Below are 21,087 nucleotides of genomic sequence, written 5' to 3'. Positions count from 1 at the left end.
TGTTTATTAAATTCAGTTGTCAGTTTTGTTTTCCAGAATCAGATTTCAAGTTTTTTGAGAGCAAGAAACACAAACTAATACTTCTATATCTTCCACAGCACCTAAAGCAATGTGTCTACACAGTAGTTGCTCAGTATGTTGACTGACTGAAAAAGGAAAAACCTTTTATAATACTGCAATGTAATCATAGTTGAGTTATCCTTATCCCTTTCAAAGGTGGAAGAACTAATTAGCAGTGCAAGAACTAAATGGCAAACAAGGTCACTGAAGTGGTATGGTAGCTTATATAGCAATGAAGTGGCTAAATCTTGCTTCAATACTTTTTTTAAAATAGAGGGAAAAACATGACTTAGGATTAAGAAATATAAGACAAATTATTTAAAAGTCCCAAGCATGTACAACATAAAACTTTTCTTTAAGAAAAATGTTGAAAGGTGCTAGACATGAAAATCATTGAACATCACAAAAATGAAAGTCACTGTATCTTAAAGCTAAAAAATGATTGCTTTTTGACGGGGGAATACAGCAAGATCACCAACTTAGAACGAAGGTAAACAATAACAGCAAATTAGAAAAAATATGGCTGGGAAGACTAAACTTTGTACAATTATAGCAACTTTAGCACGACGTATTTAAATAAGCTGTTGGCTATGAGAAATGGAAAACACATAAAAGTCATTGATTCTATGTATTACCAATTGTTAAGAAGTTTAAATATCACAGTTAGGAGGTGAATAAAGCCAGGACATTGCCTCAGCTAGATAAAGCTGATCAAAAGAAAGGAGGTCAAGGGCAACTCTAATTTAGAGTAAAAGGTCATCTTCAAAACACCTTTTCAGCAGGAAAGGAGAAACCAAACTTGCAACTTGGCATTTGCTCCAACTAAATAAACTTGATCACCCTAAGAACGTTAATATACAAAACTGAAAGAATGACAACAAATGAACACAAAATAGAAGACTGTTTGCCAGCATTTCTATAGAGATCTGTCCTCATTAATAGTAAAACAGACACATTTGGAATCTTAACTTTCAGTAAGAGCAGGGACTGTTTCAATTTTGTCTTTGTAACTCAGGATTTAGCACAGTGCCTAACACATACTAGGGAGGAAGGGTTTTTTTTGTAATTAAATTGCTATAAAAGGGGAAACAGTACTTAAGAAAGCGGAATCAAGAAGAATAAACTGAAATTGACTAAATATGTACAGAGGATATCTGAGCTAGAGACTAGGCAATTTTAAATACATTCAGGGATTCAAGATAGTAAATATAAAAGGTTACATACAATAGCATTAAACAGACATCTGTAACCACTGACCCATGTGTTTACCTTCTCATCTCTGAAAAATCTTTACAAAAATAGTCTACACATGCATCAACATTACTCTAGGAAAATGAAAAAGGAATAGACAGTATTTCACAAATTTTCTACAGAGATAACATTTGCACATTCATCTGAGAAGGGTAGTCATAAGATCCCATTGTGATTACTTGCCTAGTACCCCCAAAAAGGGCATATGATTGAGTAGAACAAAGCTTCTCCCCACAATGTTAAGATTCTTTTTTAGAGGTAACTATATAGATAACTTTAACAGATGATCCTTTAATTATCAGTATAACCAAAGCATAAAACAGGGATGCACAAGCTCACCAAATATGTTCACTGACGTTATAAAAGATGATGTCTGGCTCAGATTCCAAATGGAAGATGGCAAGGTTCTTCAGATGCTCAAGTTACATTTTTATTAGCAGTGTATAAGCTCTTTAAGAGCAGGAACTGTTTCAATTTTGTTTTTGTAACTCAGGGCGTAGCACAGTGCCTAGCACATACTAGGCACGGGCAAAAAGATTTTTTAACATCCTTTATAAAACTAATACTTTTATTTCAGTGTGTTAACTGTTAAATCATCTTCAAAAATAGAAATGCTACAATCATATCCAAACTTAATTGTGAAACACTAGGGAAGTACATGGGTTTCTTAGAACCATGCCAAATTCTATCACATCTTCATTACTTTGATGTAATGTTGAATGGAAACACAATCATAAAGGGAAGATGGGTCTTATGCTATACTTCAGTATACCATTACCTTCTTTTCTGGATGTTCATTTTTTAAAAAGCTCCTTTGTGGTAAAAATTTATACATATATTAGGTCAGGATCAAAAGCAGCAACAATAATTGGGTCAGTACCACTAGTAATACAAAGAAAGGCATGAGTTCAGAAACCAATGGCTATAGAAGAGTTAAAATGTACTTCTTATCTAAATCCAACAAAACCTTGAATTAGTTCTGAAGTGGAACTTCTCTCTTGTAAAAGGAATAACTTGGAGTGTGTGTGTGTTTAATTTTTTTTTAACCTGGAGTATTTTGTGATCAATATATACATACATATACACATGTTTATTTTATTTTTTTTTTGTGGGGCAATGGGGGTTAAGTGACTTGCCCAGGGTCACACAGTTAGTAAGTGCCAAGTGTCTGAGGCCAGATTTGAACTCAGGTCTTCCGGAATCCAGGGCTGGTGCTTTATCCACTGCGCCACCTAGCTGCCCCTACACGTTTATTTTTGTTGTTGATGTTGTTGTTGGGTTTTTTGTTTTTGTTTTTGTTTTTTTGCGGGGCAATGGGGATTAAGTGACTTGCCCTGGGTCACACAGCTAGTAAGTGTCAAGTGTCTGTGGCCGTATTTGAACTCAGATACTCCTGAATCCAGGGCTGGTGCTCTATCCACTGCGACACCTAGCCGCCCCCTACACGTTTATTTTTAATGGAAGTGGTTATGGGATAATCTTTCTTTCTCCTCCTCCTCCTCCTCCTCCTCCTCCCCTCCTCTTCCTCCTCCTCCTCCTCCTCCTCCTCCTCTTCTTCTTCTTCCTCGTGGTGCAATGAGGGTTGAGTGACTTGCTCAGGGTCACACAACTAGTAAGTGTCAAGTGTCTAAGGCCGGATTTGAACTCAGGTCCTCCTGAATCCAGGGCTGGTGCTTTATCCACTGTGCCACCAACTGCCCCACCAAGATATTTGTACCTTTAGACTAATTTTTCAGCAAATGTGAAGCTGAAGTCACAAAGGATTCTATATCACATTAATTTAAGTGCTATTCTCTGAATTTAATTAAATGAAAATATTTTTGTCTAATATTTCTACCTTCTGAATACCTCAGATTAACACGAAATCATAGTATCAGGATTCTCAAATAATAAACTTTCATTTTTAATGGTGTCTAACGTATCATCATAGTGTCTCTTCAAAACACAAACACAGAAATACCCCCCCAATACTTTGTAAAACCAAATTTAAATGTGCCTATTGCTTACTGTAGATAGAAATCTCAATTATAATAATGTTCCAAAAATCTCAATTCAGAGAACAAAAGCACTGACCAGACAAGATATTCTTCTTTTGGGGGGGGGGGGGGGAGATGATGAGGGTTAAGTGACTTGTCCAGGGTCACACAGCTAGTGTCAAGTGTCTGAGGCCAAATTTGAACTGAGGTCCTGCTGAATTCAGGGCCAGTGCTTTATCCACTGCGCCACATAGCTGCCCCCCAGACAAGATATTCTTTAAGGACATAGGACACTCATTAGACCATAACTACAATAAGAATGAATTATAAGAAAAAAAATGTCAGGCTAGATAGTATCAGAATGACAAACAGAAACAGGTTAACAAAAAACAAAGTACCAAAGTACCAAAGCTCAAAAACAAGTTTAACTGAATGGAATAATGTTCTAAACATCATTTTCAGACCTCTTCAGCTTTTGTAATAGTGTGGAGGTTGTGAGTGTCCTACAAACCTTAGTAGTGGTAAGGGTTCAATAGTTGATAAACACAATTAATCTAAGTATAAAGTGAACATATACTCCTCAGTAAATTAAATATAATCATTTACACACTTTGGAATTATGGGTTTCTCTTTGTTCCTCACACATAACACTCCACTTCCCATCTCTGTGACTTTGAATTGGCCGTGCCCCATTCCTGGAATGCACTGCCTCCTCATCATAGCCTCAAAGAATCTTCATCTTCCTTCCAAGATGAAGCTCTCAAGCACCACCTTCTCCACAATCCCTGCTAATGCAGATCTGCTAGATCTCCCCCTCAGATTACCTTGTATTGAACTGTTTTGTATTTATTTTGCTTATACTTTATATCTTCTCATCTTCCCCATTAGGGGGTAAGCTCCTTTTAAGTAGATCTGTCAGTCAACAATTATTTATGAAGTGCCTACCCAATGCCAGGCACTATGCTAAATGCTGGGTATATAAAGAAAGGTGAAAGAAAATCCTGGCTCTCAAATCTAATGGAAGAAACAACATGCCAACAACTATGCATAAACAAGATAAATTGGAGATAATCAATAGAGGGAAGGGACTGGATTTAAGGGGGAACAGGAAAGTCTTCTTATAGAAGGCAGGATTTTAGCTGGAACTTGAGGGAAGCAAGGAGGAAGAAAATTTCAGGCACAGAGTCAGGAAATGAAGTTTTTCTCATTTGAGGAACACCGAGTGTCACTGGATCAGAGAGTTCTGGAGGTAGAGTAGGAACAGCGTAAGAAGACGGGAAAGGAAAGGGGGCAGATATGAAGGGCTTTGGACATGAAACAGAGGTTTTTATATTTTCTTCTGGAGGTGATAGGTTGACATTGGAGTTTATTGGACAGGGGAGTGACATGGTCAGACCAGCACTTTAGAAAAATTAATTTGACAGCTGGGTAGAAGATGAACTATATTGGGGAGAGACTTGAGGCTGTTGAAAAAGTCTGGGCACGATGTGATAGGGCCTGTACCAGAATGGTAACAGTGTCAGAGGAGAGAAGGGGTGTATGCAAGAGATGTTACAAAGGTAGATACAACAAAACTTGGTAACACATTTGATATGAGGAGAGTGAGAAGAACCAGGATGACACCTACTGTGAGAGCCTGGGTGACTGGGAAGATGGTGGTACCCTCAACAGTACTATGGAAGTTAGGAAGAAGGCAGAGTTGGAAGGAGAAGATGATGGATTTCCTGTTAACATTCTGAGTTTAAGATGACAACGGGACATCCAGGTCATAATATCTAATAGGCAGTTGAAGATACGAGACTGGAGTTCAGCAGAGAGGTTAGGGCTGGATAAGGAAATTTTGGAATTATTAATATAGAAATGCTGATGAAACCATGGAAGCTAATGAGATCACCAAGTAAAATAGTTAGGAAGGGAAGAGGAGAGGAAAGGCCTGGATATGATTTGGGTGAAGGTCTAGCAAACGAGACTGAGACAAGGTGGTCAGAAGAAAAACCAGGGGAGAGTAGTGTTATGAAAACTTAAAGAGAAGAGAGAGTCAAGGAAAAGAGGGTGATTGACAGTGTCAAAGTTGGAAAAGAGGTCAAGAAGGATAGGATTGGGGAAAAGCCATTAGACTTGTCAATTAAGTTATCATTAGTAATTCTGGAGAGAACGGTTTCAGTTGAATGATGAGACTGGAAGCCAAACTGTAAAGAATTAAGAAGCATGAGATTGAAGGAAATAGAGCAATCAATTACAGATGGCCTTCTCAAGGAGTTTAGCCACAAAAGGAAGGGACTGTGGGATAACAGTTACCAGGGATGAACAGACCAAATGAAATATTTTTTGAGGATAGGGTGATATGGGCATGTTTGTAGCCAGTAATCTCAGACTGACTGAAGATAAATGAGAAAGTAGGGATGACAGAGGGGGTAAAAGACAGGATAGAATGGGATCACTTGTGCATCTAAGGGATTTGCCATACAAGGAGAGAGAAATGGGTAAAGGTGGAGATAGTAGAAGAAGGCATCTGGGAGATATGAGATTAGGAAGAGGGAGAAAACAGGAAGTTCTCAGTGAATGGCCTCAATTTTTCAGTAAAATCAGTTGAAAGGGGAGGGAAAGAAGAAGCTATAGATGAAAAGGTTTGGAAAAGCTGCTGTGGCGAGTTCATTAGGAAGGTATAAAAGGATTGCCTTGCTGGCATGAAGGCCCAGTTATATATTATGTAATGTAAATTTGTTACCTAAGGTAACATTTCATAGGTAACAAATTTATCATATTGTTTCATTCACTATTTATTGTATCCATATCATCTAGCATAGAACCTAGCATATATCAGAATTGTAAATGCTTGTTGACTAATAAATGAGAGTAATAGCTAACATTTATATAGCACTTTACATATATTATCTCATTTTTATCCTAACAACCCTGGGAAGGAGGGATAGGGAAGAGAATACACACTTATATAGCATCTATTATATACCAGTCTTTAAAAATATCTCATTTGATCCTCACACAATCCTTAAAGGTAGGTGCTGTTATTACCTCTTATTTTACAGTTGAGGAAAGTGAAGCAGAGATGAAGTAACTTTGGGGCACACAGCTAGTAAATGTCTAAGGCTACATTTGCACTTTGGTTTTCCTGATTTCACTTTACTATCTAGCTGCCTTTAGTAGAAGATATTTATTATTCCTGCTTCACAGATGAGGAAACTAAAGGTCAAAGAGGTTAAGTGAGTAGCCCAAGGTCACCCAGCTGGTAACTATTTCTACAAACAGGATTCTAAACTCAGGCTTTGCTGACCCCAACTCAGTTCTCTAGTGGTCTAGTTGAACAAAAGTTTATGAAATTATTTAAAAAATGTTACTTCCCCAATGAAAAGATGATCTTTGAAGGTAGGAGCATTTTCCATTTTTTCCCCATTTTTTATATGACTGGTATTGTCTACACAAAATGAATACTCAACAATGTTAGCAGTTTTTGTAACCTCCATAGCCAAGCCACTTGGGGTTCTTAGTAATCTATTCTCCAATGAAACCTGTTGTTTTAAAGTACCTTGATTCTTTTTGGATTATTTAATGTTCCAATAGGATCATTAATCAAAGTAGCAGAAAGACCAAACAATCTTTTTGGTTTGGTTCTCTGCTGAGTTTGCTAGCCAAGAGCTTAAGAACTTCATGTTAAGATCTGTAAATTGAGGGGGTTCAGACTAGGTGTTTAAATGTTTTATTTGAAATATTTGGACACCATTTCTCCAACTCAGAAGAAAGAAGATTAACAGAAGTGCTATTTTCTCTTTCTCAAACTGAAAAACTGTATTGCCTCCACTTCTCCAACTCTCCTAAACTCTCAGCAATCTGGGCCTCCACCATGTCATTCAACTAAAATTACTCTCTCTAAAGTTACAAATGATTTCTAATTTACCAATCTATGCCTTTTTATTAATCCTCATCCTTCTCGACCTTTTGGTAGCCACTTGGCACTTCTTGATGACCTCTTCTCCTTGTTACTCTTCCATCTGAGTTTTCATAAAATTGTTCTCTCTTGTTTCTACATTGGACCTATCTGACTGCTCCTTCTCAATCTCCTTTGCTGGATTATCATCCATACATACTGTGGATGTCCCCCCACCCCCCACCAAGGTTTTGCCCTAAACTATCCTTTCTCTGTGTGCTCCCACTTCATGATCTCATTGGAATGGTTCAATTATCACATTTCTATGTAGATGACTCTTAGATCTATATATGCAGCTCTAGTCTCCTATTCTGAGCTCTATTCCTACATCAGCAACATTACAAAGTATCATGCACTCACCCCAAACTCAACATGTCCAAAACAGGACACATCTTTGCCTCCCACACCTACCCATCTGAACAATCCAATCACTTGCTTTTTTCTACTTCCACAAAATTTTTTGCATATGTCCCCTTTTCTCCACTCATATGTTCAGGCCTATATCACCTCTTGCCTGGAACAGTAAAATAGCCTCCTAATTGGTCCTCCTATGTCAGATCTTTCCCCATTCCAATCCATCCTCCACAAGAGCTGCTCAAATAATTTATCTAAGACTCAGTTCTGACCATATCACTCCCTCTCCATCTACTCAAAATCCAGTAGCTCTCTATTACTATCTCATAAGATAAAAAATAAACTGTTTATTACTTAAAGATCTTTAAAACCAAGCCCTATGTTACTTTTTTCCTATGTTACTTTTAAAAATTTTCAGTCTTTAAAAGTTGAAAAATATTTTACACTGATTCTTGAACTGATGGCTCATATTCAACAACTCTTTATACTTTCATGTCTGTTTCATCTTCAGAAGATTTTCTAGAGCCCCTGTCTTCATCATGTAGTTTCATTAGTTTGGGGGCTTTTTGAGCATCTTGACTTTTTGAGCAAATATATCATGGAAAGAGTAAACTGATTGGCAAGTCTTTTCTGTGTCTTTTCCAATGGTGTCTGGAATCAACTTATTGTCTTCTTTCAAATCATCTGTCTGCATCTATGGGTGGTCATGATTTCTGTCATTTTCTTGTGAATCTGAAAGACCTGCTGTGGCTGGCTATAAAAGGTCTCACGGATCTTGCTATATTTCTTGGTAAAAATCCACACAAAAGAGGCAATGTAAGTAGCTTTGGTGTTTTTGACATCAACGTAAGCTTAAATCACATCTTGTTCAAGGTAAGGTCCATTCCATAGAAATTAGCCAGAAAATTTTTATCCTGCACATCTTTAGTAATCAATTTGAACTTAGTTCATAATTGTGTAGAATACCATGGCTCTTTTTCTCTTGTAACAGGATTAATGCAGAAATAGGATTAATGTTATTATGTGTATATATATGTGTGTGTGTATATATCTATATCTATATGTATATGTATAGAGATATATAGATATAACCTATATCGGATTACCTGCTGTCTAGGGAAGGGAGGGGAGGGAGGGAGAAAAATCTGAAATTGTAAAGCTTGTCTAAACAAAAGTTGAGAACTATCTTTACATGTAATGGAAAAAATAAAATACCTTATACATGATTGAAAAAAAAAAGAATACCATGGCTCACTTCAGAAGTAATTCCCATTTCTTGAGTCCTTGTGACTAGGACCTTGTCAATATTTTTACACTTGTGCCTTGAAATCATACTAATCTTTCTTTAAACCAACCACTTTCTTTGTGGCTTCTTTTTTGCCCACTTTGGTGAGGTATTTATTCTTGCCAACTTCCATGATCCCCAAAAGCCTTTTCACTGCATTTGCACAGTGACTGGATAGAGTGGGTACTTAATAAATGCTGGTTTGGGGACATGATCTGACTGTCCTCCATGCCCGGAATGCATGTACCTCTTCCTCTTTAAATTCCTGGTTTCCCCTGGAGGGTCTTGCATGGGCGGATGATGAGTGAGATGAGCAGAACCAGAAGAACATTGTACACAGTATCATCAACATTGAGAGTTGATCTACTGTGATGGACTAGATTCTTCTCGCCAATGCAATGGTACAGAAGAGTTCCAGGGGACTCATGATAGAAGAGGATCTCCAAATCCAGGAAAAAAAAAAAAGAACTGTGGAGTATAGATGCTGAATGAACCATATTATTTCTTTTGTTTTTGGTGCCGATGTTTTTCTATTTTGAGGTTTTTCGTTATTGCTCTGGTTTTTCTCTTATAGCATGGCTGATGCGGAGGGTGTATATATATATATATATATATATATATATATATATATATATATACACATATATACATATACATATATATATGTATATATAGCCTATGTCAGATTACCTGCTGTCTAGGGGAGGGGGGAGGGAGGGGAGGGAGGGAGAAAAATCTGAAATTGGAAAGCTTGTATAAACAAAAGTTGAGAACTATCTTTACATGTAACGGGGAAAAAAAATAAAATACTTTATTAAAACAAAACAAAACAATAAAATTCCTGGTTTCCTTCAAGACAGTTCAACTGCCACCTTCTGCATAAGACCTGACCTGACCCCCTAAGCTGCTAATGCTATTCCCTTCAAGGTTAATTTTTATGTTTTTCTGTACTTATACGTGTACATATTGTTCTACCAGCACTGCCACCATTCTTTAGGATGTAAGCCACTTAAAGGCAAGAACTATTTTTCTCTTTTGTCTTTGTATCCCCAGCATCTATCACAGTGCCTTGCAGAATGAATAACTTATTGAGAATAAGCTATCAGAGTATATCCTAAGTATTTATTCATTCATACCTACATTCTATATTTCAAGTATCTATGATTTCATGTATGCCTCTACCAAAATAGGTAGAGCTAATTGTTCTTCCTATTTTGATATCAACATATCAAAATCCTACTAACCAGTAGTCTTGAGAGTTACCGTAGTTGGAAAATTCATTTTCTTTTTGCTGCCCCTGGCATCTTCAAACTTGGTGACACAAGTTCTTGGACAAAAGACACATAGGCCACCACTAGGCCCAAACTCCTTTCCAGGGTAGTCGAAACTACCAAGGCTTGAGCCACATATTTGGTATAACCATTGAAAACACAATTGAGTAGCACTGTATCAGGCAGCAAATCTTCCATGAAGGCATTTTACAACTAGAATGGGCCTTAAAGTGTACTGAGTCCAAACTTCTCTTTTTTACAAAAGGGAAAGTAACAAGTGCCAAAAAAATTATCTGGCTCAAGGAAAAGAAGATAATATATTCTTTTGGGGGGGGGGCAATAAAGGTTAAGTGACTTGTCCAGGGTCACACATCTAGTAAGTGTCAAGTGTCTAAGGCCAGTCTTGAACTCAGGTCTTCCTGATTCCAGGGCTGGTGCTTTATCTACTGTGCCACCTAGCTTCCCATCAAGATAATATATTCCTTTTGGGGGAGGGGCAATGGGGGTTAAGTGACTTGCCCAGGGTCACACAGCTAGTAAGTGTCAAGTGTTTGAATCCGGATTTGAACTCAGGTACTCCTGAATCCAAGGCCGGTGCTTTATCCACTGTGCCACCTAGCCGCCCCAAGATAATATATTCTTAAGGGCCTTTCCCACTCCAAGCATTTTTGATCATGTTACTGAAAAGTAACCAACCATTGCCCTAAGTCATTCTTCTCCTCACCCTACCTCCTAAACCCACTATCATAGCTTTGCAAATTTTCAATGCCCCCAAATAGAGAAAGGATTCGAAGCTGTCCCACAGGACTCTCTATAGGTTGACTCCAGGGCTCAACTTGCCCTTTATCAAGGGATCCTCATCTTATTAAGAGACGTACCAATTCATCCAGTAAACTTCAGTAACTAAGCCATCCCTCCAGAAGTAGAAGCATGCTATTAGAGTAAATAAAATTAAATCCATTGGGAAATTATGGGTTGAAGCAAATTGCCTAGAACAAATACACTTGTGGTTCCTAGGATTATCTCAAGGATACCAGTTCCAGATGCCCAAAGAGCTCAATGCCATTGATTGGTCATTGAAAGCATAAAGTTAGCTATATAAAAACCAAAAAGCATTAAAACTAGCCATAAAAAAGAGTGAGAACTTCCAACAATGTTACACAAATAAGCTGGTACACGGTGGTATGCAAAACTATTAAAGGAACTGGCTATGTTGAATCCAGAAGAGAACACAAAAAAGATGATCCAATATGTATCCTCAAATAGTTGAAAGGTTGCCATATAAAAGAAGGAAAAGAACTGTCCAATGTTGTTCCAAAAAGTTTTGGGTTTTAACCTAAAGAAACTTATGGGTAAAATTAAAAGAAACATTTTTTGACTCAACATGAGAAAAGTTTACAATTAAAATACTTGTCAAACAGTAAAAAAAAAAAAAAAGTTGCCCTATAAGGAGCTCCTGCAAATGTTTGCACATAGGCTAGAAAGTCATCTGTCAGACACTAGAAAAGGAATCTCAACGAGGAAGTTTTGCTGGATCACTTCAGAAATCCATTTTAACGATAAAACCTATGTTGTTGTTGTTTTATAACTATAGTGGTCTAGCTGCTTCCTTTTTCATAAAACTTTAAAATAAACAGAATACTGAATAATACAAGGCCCAAAGTAAGGAATCCTTCCTCTGAAACTTATGTTTTGGGAAATATAACAAATTTAATATTTCTTTGGTAATTCAGAAGGTAGCAGTATTTCAGAGTCACCATTATGAATATTATTTTACAAACAGAAAAATATAATTAAATTTTCTTTTTTCGTATAAAAAATAGCCTGCAAAGTAATCACCATCCTAAATACTGCATCTATGGCTCACTCAGTTACTTCCTTTTCACTCTAGCAATCTTCACACAGTCAGACTAGAATTTATTTCAGCAAACAATTATTAAGTATCTACTATGTTCAAGGCACTAATGATAGATACAAAGAAAAAAATGCAGTCCCTAATTAATGGAACTTATAAACATGGGGGGAAATATGCTATAAATAAGTAAATAAATAAACAAATGAATGAACATAAATTGAGTTGAAAAGGGAGACTACTAACAAAGGAGTAAGGGTACAAATTGGGAATCAGGAAAAGTTTCACTTGTAAAAAAGTGGCACCAGAACTAAAATTGAGAAGGTAAAGAATCTCAGAGGCAAGGATGAGAGAAGCAAGTACATTCCAGTCATGGTGGACAGCTTGTAAAAATGCCAAGGAACAGGAAATGGAATGTCAAGTTCATGGAACAACTAACAACATGGTTTGTATGGAATGTAAAGTGGGAAAGGGGGAGTAATGTAAAATAAGATTGGAAAAGTTAATGGAGTTTGTATTTTTTCCCCTTGGAGGTCAAAGGGTACCACTGAAAGTTTTTGAGCAAAGGAATGATGTGATTAGACTGACTCCTTGGAATGATTATTTTAGCAGCTGTGTGAAAGGGAGATTAGAGAAGGAAGTGACTGGAAGCAGGAAGACCAGTTAGGAAGTGATGAAGATAATCCAGAAGACAGATGATGAGGGCCTGAGAATAGGAAAAAAGGGGGGGACAGATTCAAGATATCATGGAGATAGAATCAATGGAACTGGGAAATAACTGGGGGGGGGGGCAGGGAGAGAATAAAAGGGAAAGGGAAGAATTAAGGATATCACCAAGATTGCAAACCTTGAGAAATTGTTCAACAGCATCAGAGTACCAAGTTTTTCAGTGGGTAGGGGTATGGGGGACTGGCAATATACTAATAATACTAATAATGTGACAAGGACTCAACAGCCAGCTGCTTTATTAAAAAGTCTAAATATCCTTACCTGCCAAGGGGACATTGTCCAGTTTTCAGAATAGAATTATTCTAACACTGCTACCATCTATAAACATATACACACATATGTGCCCATATATGTAAAGTATTCCTTAGATTAAAAAAATTGTATAGTCATATCATTTAAAAGAGGATTAGATTGCAATACTATCTCACGTCTCTTAGAAATGATCAAGTAGAAAGAGCATTTGGTTAAGTCAGAGGACCTAGGTTGGAATTTCATTTATTTATTTATTTTGTGAGGTAATTGGGGTTAAGTGACTTGCCCAGGGTCACACAGCCAGTAAGTGTTAAGTGTCTGAGGCTGGATTTGAACTCAGGTACTCCTGATTCCACGGCCAGTGCTCTATCCACTGCACCATCTAGCTGCCCCAGTTGGAATTTTCTTTTTTTTTTTTTCTTTTTCACTTTTTTTTTTTTTTTGGTGAGGCAATTGGGGTTAAGTGACTTGCCCAGGGTCACACAGCTAGTAAGTGTCTGAGGCCGGATTTGAACTCAGGTACTCCTGAATCCAGGGCCGGTGCTTTTCCACTGCGCCATCTAGCTGCCCCCCCAGTTGGAATTTTAACATAGCACCAGTATGACCTTAGAAAAGTTACTTAACCTCTAGGTTTCATTTTCCTCATTTGTAAAAGGAAAGAACTGGGCTTAATGCACCTTAAAGTCTTAACTTGACAAACTTCTTCCTAATGCTTCTGTATCACTCCCATCCTCATAAAGAATTCAGATCAGGGGCAGCTAGGTGGTGCAGTGGATAGAGAGCACCCGCCCTGGATTCAGGAGGACCTGAGTTCAAATCTGGCCTCAGACACTTGACACTTACTAGTTGTGTTACCCTAGGCAAGTCACTTAACCCCAATTGCCTCACCAAAAAAAAATCAAAAAATAAAGAATTCAGATCCACATACTATAAACTAGGCAAAAAGAACAGATGAGCTCTCTGTTCTGTAGAAATTTCAAATACTAATTATGTGAACATGGAGAAGTATCCATATGGCTATATGAAGAGACAGAACTCTAGAGTAAGAAACTAACTCAGTAGCAAAAGTTAGGCTTCTTCAAGTCTGTTCATACCATGAGAGACAGGGTTCCCCTCCATCTCTCTTCAAGGTCCAGCTCAGTTATCACCTCCTCCATGATCCTTCCTTTATGGATCTGAATCACACCCACCCCAGTTACAAAGGAGTCCTGAAGCTTAGTCCACTCTATTTGACCTCTAGGTGTTATAGATTTGATATAATAATTATAATCTAATAATATCTATAGGTTTATTTTTTCTAACTTTTACTATAATTATTTATATAAAATGTTCAATATTCTTTTCCCCCAATTAGACTGTAAACTGCCTGATGGCAGGGAGGCAGGTATATTTCATTTTTGTGGACCCCATGATTCCACAGAATTGGTCCTTGATAAATATTTTAAAAATACTTATTGCCTGTTTTTCATAATTTATCAAAATATTATAGTTCAATTTGTATCCTCTCAACTGAGAAGTCCCCGACAGAACTTGTACTCTTAGTGCTTGCAGTATAATAACAAGACAAGAACAAAAGCAAATAACTCAAAAAACTATAATACAGTCAGAGTGAAAAAGCAGGCAACCCCACAACCTTAGCCAGAAGATGTTAGGAGAGTGATTGGTGACTAGCTCTCGCCTTTCCATTATTCCAGCTAGTGCCAAAATTCTGGGTATGATACGCAGCATCTTTAATTTATCACTTTTGATAAATATCTTTCCAAAGAAAACAAATTTCACCTAGTTAAACTCTTGTTGACATCAAAATTACTACTTCATTACAGAAAAAAGTTATGTTGAGAAACCCTTGGGAGTCTGGGGAGGGGGGGGGACATGAAAGGAAAAAATAATATATAAGGGGGCAAATAATAGTAACAGAGTACTAATTCTGCAGCTAATTCTTAGAATTCCTCATTCTTCCACTTCAGAGGGCATTCTAAGCACTTCATAACTAAAGAGCATGTATACATAAAAACCTAAATCTCTATTTAACTGGGTTATCTTAGTTTAAGAGTCACAATGCATTAGTCATTTTTATTTACACTGCTGACTTACCTATGGATGATCTGGTTTATTTAATTCAGTTTTATTAGGTAGATTCTTTCATCCGAAATATAATTCTGTGAAGGTTTGGCTGTTTTTCTGGAGTTGTAAACTTTCTATTATACATAATAATAGGAGATAGGAATATTGCTGTAATCAAAAATAATCCCAAAGCCTCATTTTTCCCATCCATTTCAACCTCATCTCCAACTAAACTCTTTATAACAGTTTCTATTAACAAAGTGCAAAAAGTGCTAATGAGTAACATAATAAAACTTGGCGTATGAAGAAAAATTAAGAGCTTAGATAATCTTGAAAATGAATAAGCAGTTCCTAATATTCATGAGTGGGTTGTGGGAATTTTAAAACTGCTTTGGAAAATGTGAAATTTCTTGTGTTGCATATAAACCTCCCAGTTAAAAGAAATTCTTAGAGCTTCTACAAATACTGTTAATTTGCTAACTACTGGCAGCTAGATGTCTAACTACTTCAATCCCTGGTGCAGAAGACAGTGGGATTTGACAAATTTGCCATGGGGGATAAAAACAACAAACTTATAATTAAAAAAACAACATGTTTATTACTATGTTCCAGTATACATTATTATATACATAATATAGAGATTCCAAATTTTTTTCTGAGAAACAAATTGATTTTTTTCTTTTTAAAAAGCTCCTCTGTAGATGAGTTTATTAACCAGTACTGAAGAGAACAAATGGCTTCAGGGCCAGGAATACCAGGCTTTATCACAGGCTCTATCACAAATACTGGCTGTATGATCCTGGGTAAGTCATTTAATCCTTTTATGCACTAGGCCAGTGGTGTCAAACTCAAATAGAAATAGGAACCACTAATTTGTACATAAGGATCCTGTAGGCAGCAAAATGACTCTTTTAAAATGTAATGTTATCTATGTTTTGTTATAGTTTTATTTATTGAGTTAAGTATTTCCCAATTACGTCTTCATCTGATTCAGTTGGACTCTGAAGTGTAGTATAGCTAGCTGAATTCTGCCTTGTCTTTGACACCACTGCTACAGACAACTTTCTAAGACTTTAAGTTGTAGAGGAGCTGACCTGCACTGGCAGAGGGACTTTCCTTATGGGATTCCCTGAAGATTTCACACAAAATAGCCAATTCTCTTTCAATGCCCCCCCCCCACTCACCACCTTCTTTAAGGAATTTACTCCCCTTCTGATTTCATATTCTATATAGGCTTACCATGGCAGTGGATGGGAGCCTTGCCACATCTTGTCGTGGTTCTAACATTTAGCAGAGGAGCAATGGCCAAACAAAGAAAAAAAGAGTCCTTGGAGCAGAAAGATGGCTTCCATACCACTCCAATACTATTATAATACAATACTATTCTCCTCTCTTTCAGAGGAGACACTGGGGAAGTATGCCACCAAAAGGGGTGGGGGTTCAGGACATAACCCTATTTAAAGTCCCTGATGAATAAGCAATTAAAAGAAAAGCATACAGGCTTTTTTTATTTGGGGGGAGGAGTGAGGCAATTGGGGTCAAGTGACTTGCCCAGGGTCACACAGCTAGTACATGCCAAGTGTCTGAGGTCGGATTTGAACTCAGGTCTTCCTGACTCCAGGGCCAGTGCTCTATCCACTGAGCCACCTAGCTGCCCCTTGTGCCACCTAGCTGCCCCCATGCATTTTTATACCAGTAAATTTTAGGTCCATATTTTGCAAAACTATTTAACCCCATGAGGGAAACTGTAGTTCAATAACTAAAACTCTGAAAGGCCAAATTTAATTACCCCCCCAAAAGTCATGTTACTTTCTTAAAGCTTTCATTGTAAAAACCCATTTCTAATCGTATTTAGCACCTCTGCTTAGATCCAAATCCAATTAATCGATGTTTCATATTGCATAATGATTCACGATAGCCTTCAAAATACATTCATTTTGAGTATCTGGTTTGATTCTTAAAACAACCTCATGAAAGAGGCTGAGCAGATGTTAGTCTCAGGTTACAGATGAGGAAGGCAAGGTTTAGAGAGGTTAAGAGACATCCCAGGTCAGAGGGTTAGCAGTAATTTGAATCCAAGGAAAATGCACTGGACATTACAGTAAGGATGAGGGTACTCCCTCTGTGTTAGCACCTTCTCTGTAATGTAGCATCTTAAGAGTTGCCTAGGGTCACACAGCCAGTATGTCAGAGGTGGCACTTGAACCCAGGTCTTCCTGACTCTGAGAACAGCTCTCTTTGCACTATGCCCAGATGCCTTTCTTGACATTACAGTATCCAGCTATATAAAAAACAATCATTTGTGGAAAAATAATTTTGGTAAAAAAAGCATAAATTAACATAATTACATAATACCTAAAATTGAATTTTCTGGATATTAGTTCTAACTTTCTAGAACTTATACATAAAAGAAATATGAGCTAACTATACAGTGTAAGTAGCTGGAGGGTAGAGACAATTTCCTTTGTATCCTTCCCTAATACGGAGCATAGAGCCTCATACCTAGTAGGCATTTGTGGAAAGCTTGTCAAATTGAATGAAAATATTTTCAAATGTACCACATTAGTAAATTTTTGGTGAAATATTTGCTTTGTAACTTATTCAAATATGATATTTCCTGCTTCTTTAGAGTGTCAGCAATCCAATTAAGATTTTCTGAAATAGAAATATTCAGACCTTCACAATTCATAAGCTTATTGTGAAATAAGAACCAATATTGTCCAAAACACCACATTTCTATGAGTATGCTGCTTAAAATAGAAATCTAATTATTCAACAAAATAACAGTAATATCATCAATAATGAGGCAAGGTAAATAATAGTAAAATCCTCGAAACAGCACACCACCCATGGAGGGGAGGGGGAAGAGGGAGGGGGACAGGGAGAGAGAGAGAGGGAGAGGGAGAGGGAGAGAGAGAGAGAAGAGAAGAGAAGAGAAGAGAAGAGAAGAGAAGAGAAGAGAAGAGAAGAGAAGAGAAGAGAAGAGAAGAGAAGAGAAGAGAAGAGAAGAGAAGAGAAGAGAAGAGAAGAGAAGAGAAGAGAAGAGAAGAGAGAGAGATCCACAAGGACTCATTTGAACTTTGTTCAAGGAACTACTGTCTTCGAATATTTGACCTTCAAAATGAAGTAAGGCAGGAGACCAATAGACTGTTCCTTAAATCCGTTAAAAGTTTATTTTTTTAAAGGTGTTTTGAAATGGCTTTTGTAATTCAGTAATAGAAATCTGGCGTGCGAATTAATTACGTGGTAACAGTTTTATCTACAAATCTTATTCTTCAGTAGTCTCTACTCCCCATCTCCCTTCACTGATATCCCAACATCTGACACCATGCTTTTCTAATATCACTGCAAATAAATAAAGTCCATAAATATGAAACCGGATGAATAGAAACTTAGGCTATAATTTAAAGTATTTAATCCAGGAAGCGATTTACAAAAGCTAAGTATGGTTAAATACGTCCCAATAATCTCATTCTCCTCCCTTACTTCTAAAAGAGTGCACAGATTGCCCCAATGAGAAAAGGCCGACTGCAGAAAGAGAAGAGGCAGACATGGATCCTACTCCGAATGGGGGGGGGGGGGGAGAAGAGCTTACCAATACAACTTAGTAGGCACCTTTACTCTGTGGCACCACAAACTGCAAGCTAAATGACAGTTGAGTAATTTGCAGCTATTTAAATGACGGCAGATTTTGGTTTTTCCTAGCAGAGACGCCAAGAGCTCTTTAAACGTCGCTTAAGGAAGGAGTACTCTTAGGAATGATCTAAAGAGGGGCAAAAGCTAGGCAGGAGGATCAGATTCTTCCGAGTGACTTTTTGGAATACTCTTTCCATTAGAACAGCGCAATGAGTTTGACTTTGTTGGTCTGTCACTTCTGCATTCAGCTGTAACCTTCGCCAAACCTTGTGCCGCACCCCTTCTCCCCCGCCCACTCAAGGCCCGCCCAAATAGAGAGCAATTCCAAGTCACCATAGGACACCGTCTCCTGTCAGTCAGCCCCCCCCCCTCCCCTAGCAGTTCCTCCAGCAGCTCGCTCTCCGCGGTTTCCCTTCAATAGGCCCCTAAAGGACAATGCTAAATGGGAGGGGGGAAGGAGGGAGAGGAGAGGATCCGGGGGGAGTCCGTCTATCCGGCCCAACACGGCCGTGAACAATCCCTGCGGCTCCTTGACAGCGCAGCCCATTAATTGCAAAGTCATCTTGGAGCCAAAGGTTCCCTCCACTGTTTACCCCTCTAGCCTTCGGATGCCCGAGAGCATGAAGGGCTTCGGGGGGAGGGCATTTCGGTCCTCCCCGCAGGCCCCGGCAGGGAGCAAAAACGCCGAGCCTCCCCGGGCAAGGTCCAGAGGCGCCTCTCGCCCTCCCTTCCTCCCCGACCCCCGGCTCCGACCCCACTCTCCAAACCAGAAATGGCCTCGAGTCCAAGGTTAGCCCATTGTGCACGGGCAGAGCTGGACCGGCCGAGGGGATGGAAGGGTCCCCTGTGCGCAGACACCCCCCCCCCCCCCGCAAACGCAGAGAGGGGCCGGGTCCGCAGAGGCCGGGCAGCCCCCGGCGCCAACCTGCTCCGGCGCCCCGCGGGGTCGCTGTCCAGGGGCCCCCGCCCCCCTCGGCCGGCACCGGCTCCCGCCTGACGCACCAGAGGCCCTCGGCCGTGGGCATCATCCCCGACCTTTCCCGGGTCCCCTCTCCCGGCTCCCGAGGCCCCGCCGCCGCCGCCGCCCCCGGGAGGCCGGGATGCCCCTCCTCCCCCCGGGCCCCGGCGACAGGCAGAGGAGGCAGGCCCGCAGGCCCCGAGGACCAACGAGCCCAACCGTCCCCTGCCCGGCCCCGGCGGCTCACCCGCCCCCCAGGCTCCCGCCCGCTCCAGACGGTACCTGCCGAGGCTGCGGGGAGGGCGGCGGCGGCGCCGGCGGGAGCGGCCCACAGCGAAGGCTGGCGGGCGGCCTCTCGCTCCGACCGAGACCCCCGTCCCGCTGCCGAGCGCCCGACCGGCCCTGGCCTGCGCCTTACGTAAACCGGCGGCGGCTCCGGCGGCGGCGGCAGCGGCGGCAGCGGCGGCGGCTCCGGCGGCGGCTCCCAGCGCCACTAGGCGGAGGGGAGGGGAAGGGAGGGGGCAAGGGAAGAGGGAGGGGGACGGGGAAGCCTCTCCGCTCGGTTACCCGGCAACTGGCCTCAGCGCCCCGCCAACCAGGTGATAGCTCCATATCCTTCCGCTCAGACACCCGGGATTACATCAGAACAGGGTCACATAGTCCCCTCCCCCTTCAGGGCGGAGAGCGAGCAGAGAGGAAGGGAAGGAGCGGAGGAGAGGAGAAAGAGGGAGGAAAAGAGGGCGTGAGAGGGAAAGGAAGAAAGAAAAGGAGAGGGCAAGAGAAAGGCGGAGGGAAGAAGAAGGGGAAAGGAAGGAGACAGGGTAGCCGGTGCAAAAGGGAGGGCTGTGGTTAGGAGGTGGGAGAGAAGATTTGGGAGGGGGGAGCTATGCAAAATATACAAGGAAAGAGAACGTCAATTTTCCTTACACGGAAAATAATGTGCAGAAGTGAAGATAGAAGGCTAGGAGGAGACGGGGAGGCACCCCACTCTCCCCCCCCCCCCCAATTCTGCTATGCATGGAGAATAGCAAAACCAGCAGACACGGTTAGGATCGCTTTCTTTCCGTAGCCCACCCTAGTGTCTGGAGATTAGGAAGGGGAGCGGGAGCTGTCAGCTTGTGCAGCAAGCCCCACCTCTGACTTCATTCATTCCCCTTTCCAATGAGACTTTTCTACTCTCCCCCCTCACCACACGCCCCCAATCCGCCACCAGCCCCTTCTAGCTGTTCTGCATCCCCTCTCCTCCATCATTACCCGCGGGAGGATCAATAGACCGGCGGAAATGACAGCTCTCCCCTCCCACCCCGCTGATCAGGTGTGTGTTACAGAATTTTAAGTGCCTTCCTCAGATGCTTCACCTGTCAGTTCCCCTCTTCTTTATCCTAAAAGAAGGATGCTTTTTAAACCTGCCTGAAAAGCAAAATTCAAAGGTCTGTTTTTAATCATAAAGAAAAAT

At 40.1% G+C, this 21,087-nt stretch overlaps 1 protein-coding gene and 1 pseudogene across 4 annotated transcripts in view; both read right to left on the bottom strand.

Moving 5' to 3' along the window:
- KIAA0232 (KIAA0232 ortholog) overlaps nt 1–20,112 on the bottom strand; it is a 102,694-nt gene extending 82,582 nt beyond the window's left edge. For 3 of the 4 annotated variants that reach the window (XM_043971034.1, XM_043971037.1, XM_043971038.1), the window contains exon 1: nt 19,914–20,111. The gene's annotated coding sequence lies outside the window, so the exon portion shown is untranslated. Of the gene's footprint in view, nt 1–19,913 lie in introns of all 4 variants that reach the window. The other variant, XM_043971036.1, reaches the window with a different exon arrangement.
- On the bottom strand, nt 8,025–9,002 carry LOC122732028 (annotated as a pseudogene).
- Nucleotides 20,113–21,087: the final 975 nt, after the last annotated feature.

Source organism: Dromiciops gliroides, chromosome 6 (assembly GCF_019393635.1).
Source record: "Dromiciops gliroides isolate mDroGli1 chromosome 6, mDroGli1.pri, whole genome shotgun sequence".
Classification (NCBI taxonomy): Eukaryota; Metazoa; Chordata; class Mammalia; order Microbiotheria; family Microbiotheriidae; genus Dromiciops; species Dromiciops gliroides.
Note: the sequence above shows the minus strand (reverse complement) of the source record. Positions and strands in the feature narration are given on the sequence as shown.